Source organism: Phocoena phocoena, chromosome 2 (genome assembly GCF_963924675.1).
Source record: "Phocoena phocoena chromosome 2, mPhoPho1.1, whole genome shotgun sequence".
Classification (NCBI taxonomy): domain Eukaryota; kingdom Metazoa; phylum Chordata; class Mammalia; order Artiodactyla; family Phocoenidae; genus Phocoena; species Phocoena phocoena.
In genome coordinates, this window is record NC_089220.1 from 36,653,225 (window position 1) to 36,658,363 (window position 5,139).

At 33.7% G+C, this 5,139-nt stretch overlaps 1 non-coding gene across 1 annotated transcript; it reads left to right on the plus strand.

The window, feature by feature from the left end:
• The first annotated feature begins 2,378 nt into the window (after nt 1-2,378).
• LOC136119747 (small nucleolar RNA SNORD2) lies at nt 2,379-2,447 on the plus strand. Its single transcript, XR_010655706.1, has one exon. It is a non-coding gene; the product is annotated as a small nucleolar RNA SNORD2 (small nucleolar RNA).
• Nucleotides 2,448-5,139: the final 2,692 nt, after the last annotated feature.

Consider the following 5,139-nt stretch of genomic DNA (forward strand, 5'->3'; position numbering starts at 1 on the left):
TTTGTATAGTAACTATGTCCTGTATGCACAGTTATTGCAAAAAATCTTGCAATCTAACTACCACATTCACCTTTTTTAAAAATTTATTTTATTTATTTTTGGTTGCATCGGGTCTTCGTTGCGGTGCATGGGCTTCTCATTGCAGTGGCTTGTCTTGTTGTGGAGCACGGGCTCTAGGCGCGTGGGCTTCAGTAGTTGTGGCACGTGGGCTCAGTAGTTGTGGCTCGCAGGCTTTAGAGCACAGGGTCTGTGTCCAGTAGCTGTGACACACGGGCTTAGTTGCTCCGCAGCATGTGGGATCTTCCCGGACCAGGGCTTGAACCCGTGTCTCCTGCATTGGCAGGCGGATTCTTAACCACTGCACCACCAGGGAAGTTCCACATTCATCTTTAACACAGCTTTCTGAAACCAGAGTAGCAATTTTATCTGTATTTTCATTAGGTATATGTATTTTTTCTGCTGTAACTTCTCACCTAGTAAATTGATATTTCATAAGTTTCATACTTTAAATAGCATCCTGAACTTTTCTCAAAAAGACACAGTATTTGCATTTTTATTTCCTATGAAATAAACTTTTACAATCCTAGAACATTATCATATACTGACCATTCTTGGAGTTTTAATATTTTTCCTTATTTGTATTGATTTTTTTAAAATGTTCTTTTCTATTTGATGATTGTGGCTCATAATTCATTAAACGTGTAGCCCATTAAAAATGGTCAAATTAGCAAATTTATGATCCAGTGAAATTCATCAATGCCAGTAATGGTGCGGCAAAACAGGTAAACCCTACTGGTGGGAATGTAAAATAGTACAATCTTTCTGGAGGGCAATGTGACAATATATTTTCTTTACCTTAAGTATGATCATACCCTTCATTTAGCATTACTCTGTGGAATTTATCCTAAGGAAATAATAGAACATGCAGGTATATTATTTATGATAACAATGATAAAAGAGAAATGGCTTAAATATCTGACAATAAGAAAATGATTTTTTGAATTATAGTCATGGATTATTATGTAGCCCTAAAAATTGTTTACAAGATTTTTAATGATATGGGAAAATGTTCTTGGTATAATTAAGGGGAAAAATAAGATACAAGGCTTTTGTATATTCTTATCCTATATGTAGGATAATCATATATATGAAAATTGCATAAAAATGGTTATCTTTAGAGGGTAGGATTATCAGTAATTTTTCTAAATTTTCTTGTACTTTTACAATTGATTTTTCAAGCTTGACTATTAACATTCAACTGAAAGTTTGCTAATCCTACTATTTACATAGAAATTACTACTGATTTTCAACAGGTGTAATCTGACAGATTATAAATACTAGGGTGTTTCAAAATATTTTTAAAATCCAAGGACTGAGATTTTATACAGTCTAGAAAAAGCAAGAGCTTTAATATGTATCAAATTTTCTCTGATTAATTCCCCAAACCCAGAAGAGTACCTGGAAAACAGTAGTAATTTACTAGCTCAATGTTTATTAAAAGTGACCTGAGGCATATTATTTAACAACAACAAAAAACTGGAAATAATAACTTGTTTTTTCCTGTATAAGAGGAAGGTTCTCTGCCTACCTCTTATATTTCTGAACTAAATAATACTGCAGAGACCAAAAGTTGAAACAAATTTACATCTGAAAATATTTGTACCTAGAGATACAAAGATGAATAAGATGAGGTCTAAAACTGTGCGCTTGGGTAGTCAGGCCAGCCCTAAGGAGACTAAGTGAGCAAGAATACATTTTTTTCCAGAATTACTAGGAAAAAAATTTACAGATTTTCTGGAACCCTCTCAATCCCTACCCAGGCACAACCTTCATAAAGGTTGTGGATTGTTTTGAAGAGGTAATGTTGGCCCGAAGAGAAGGTGGAGTCAGTAGCAGCCTATAATTTGAGGACCTATCAGCAAACTGGAGTTCAACTATTACATTTAAGATCTCTATAAATACTACAGTTTTATAATTCTTTGGATGTACCTTGTCCCAAAACATTTCTCCAGTCACCTGTCACTCTAGGAAAAATTTCACCATCTGTTTCTTTGAGTCTTAAGAAACTCAGTCTTTGAAAGTTCTAATTGAACTGTAGATACACAGTAGCCTGGGGTAGGACACTACCATGCTTAGCCTTGTATGGCTAAGCATGGTAGTGCTTGTATGGAAGCCTAAGCGTCCCAAACCTGGAAGAGAGGCTTTTCCAGAAAAGAAGTGAATCTGTGCAATAGCAGACAAACTATACCTTCTTCAGTTTTGTAGAGTGCTAATCTCGAGGACAGACTCTTGTGGAATAATCTGAAAGAAGTGAAGCTGTTGTCTTACAAGTGGAGACTAAGATTCAACATGCCATTATTGCTAATGCTTATTAACTTCTGTGAAATTATGGCAATTATCTTTCAGGACTTACCTGAAATGAAGAGAAAACTCATTGCTTATCACTTGAAAAAAGAAAAACAACGTCCTAAACTGAAAATGAACAAAATGAATTATATTGGTAAGGAAGTTATTTCTCTGAATAAATTATTTTGAGAAATGGATTAAACCCTCTAAAAGAACTAAATACTATGTCAGTAGATTTTTATAAATAATTATCTATTTTTATATTATGAGGAAACTTAATTTGTTGCCGTTTGTGTTTGCTCTGAGATAGTACTTTTCTAGTCATTCTATATTGAAAGAAACCAGGATTTGGAAATAAGAATTTTAGTTAATCTTTGTGCACTTCATAAGCTGCTCAGAAATACCATAATTAGCTATATCAAATACTTTATTATTTTGGTATTATAGAATGAAAAGGATTGATAACTTTTCAATCAAATAATTTTTTTGAAAGAGCCAGGTTGGAAAAGTACAGTATAAATAAAAGTAATATACAGACATTTTAACTTCTGGACATAGAGGAGGAAATTTTATTAGGTAAAGCAATGGATTAAAAAATGTAACAAAAATTCTCTATGTAACCCAGTAACACCATTTTATACTAATATACAGAAAATAATCACATTATGGAATGCATTTATATCACTTATAATTACTGTAATTCATTACATTTGTAGTTTAGTACAGTCAGAATTTAAGCCATATTTCTTTTGTAAATCTAATTCCACCAGTAAATCAAAAATTATCTGTTGAGTTTCTGTTATATTGATCTGACACCTTTAATAATTGATAGTATTCATCTTTACTGTTTCCTATTTATTTGTTAGAAGTCTGCAGTTCTATATGCTTCTTCATGTTTCTAGATGACTAGCTATAGTTTTTGTTTTTGTTTTAGACTCTAACACTTTAAGCTTATTTATTATATTTCTCTTAAAGCAGGTGAATTCATATGAATTTGAAGTCTTTAGTGGATTTCTCATCTCCCTTTTCACCCCTGTACCCATTATCACATTCTAATTAACTCTTTCTGATTTTTTGTTAGTCTAATTATTAGAATGAATAGTCATGTTATTCCTACTTTATAGCTAGAGATGTTAATTGACTTAAATTCTTCATCTGCCATTATATATACTCTAAGTTAGATCTCTTTGTGTAACTCCTTATTATAACATTTGAAAACATAGGCATAAAAACAAAATAAACATTTCTGAAAATATATAACATCTTGATATTGCAGAAGAAACAATAATAAGAATATTGATGATGATATTGAGTTGGGTATGCTGTTAACCAAAACTACAAATATACTCACAATATGGAAATAATATGGCTATAAGATTCATATGGTTGAGAAATGTGTATCTATCTATCTTCAGGTTAAAATATCATCAAACATTTCATTTTCCCATGAAAGGTTTTTTAAACATGTTAACCATTGTTTCATTCAATACTTAGTTGAATTTTATCTTGAAATTTTAAAGCTGAGAAGCATGTTATTTTATATCAATACCAAGAAAAATGTTTAACAGAAGCTTATTCTGCGTTTTTAGGTTACATTGCTAAGTTGAGAAGAAAATAATGTGTCTTAAGATACATTCTTCTTGGTTGTCTGTGATTTGTGAAAATATACCACTGTTGAAATAATACCACTTCTGTTTTTCCTTCAAGTAACAGACTTAAAAGGGAGCCTCATCAATATTAATAATCAAGTTTGTGACTGGTATATACAGTGAAAAAAGAAGAAAGGCAAATGTTACATTACAGTAAGCAATAACTAGATTATCTTTTCTTGGTAAAATATTGGTCTTACACGATTTTTTCTCTGTACCCACATCTTTTTTTTTTTGCGGTACGCGGGCCTCTCACTGTTGTGGCCTCTCCCGTTGAAGAGCAACAGGCTCTGGACGCGCAGGCTCAGCGGCCATGGCTCACGGGCGCAGCCGCTCCGAGGCATGTGTGATCTTCCCGGACCGGGGCACGAACCCGTGTCCCCTGCAACGGCAGGCGGACTCTCAACCACTGTGCCACCAGGGAAGCCCATCTTTTTTTTTTTAAGATTATTTTTGATGTGGGCCATTTTTTGGGAAGTCTTTATTGAATTTTGTAACAATATTGCTTCCGTTTTTATGTCTTGGGTTTTTGGCCGCGAGGCATGTGGGATACTAGCTCCCCAACCAGGGATCGAACCTGCACCCCCCTGCATTGGAGAGTAATGTCCAACCACTGAACTGCCAGGGAAGTCCCCACATCTTTTTATTTATACTCTAAGCTACAGATTTTGGGGTGAAATTTTTGAAACTACATTTCATGATATGTAAACTGTAATTCCATTTAAGTTTAGAGTTTTATGCGTTTACACAGATATGTGATTACCTCACTTTATAATGTATTTATAGTAGCCTAGCAAGCCCTTTTCTTTTAGGAGGGATTCTTGAAGAGAATTAGTATATAGAGTTTTATTTTAGTGTAGCTTTAACCACTGATGTTGTATGAATATTCTAGTTACTTTTCTTTAGCTGATTTTTCACAAATAACAGGAGAGTCACCATGAATCGATTTTGTCACAACAAAGTGATTCCAAAGTAATCTTTACTGAGTTTTCTTGGATCCTTGCAACTGGAACTTTTGGGGTTGATGAGGTTTGTCAGAAGACAGAAAAGATGCTGTCACTTCAGATCTGATATTCCTGGGTCTGGACTTAAAGATTATCTGTTGAAGATTGATTCTTCCCCATGTCCTCTCCAAATTCAGATC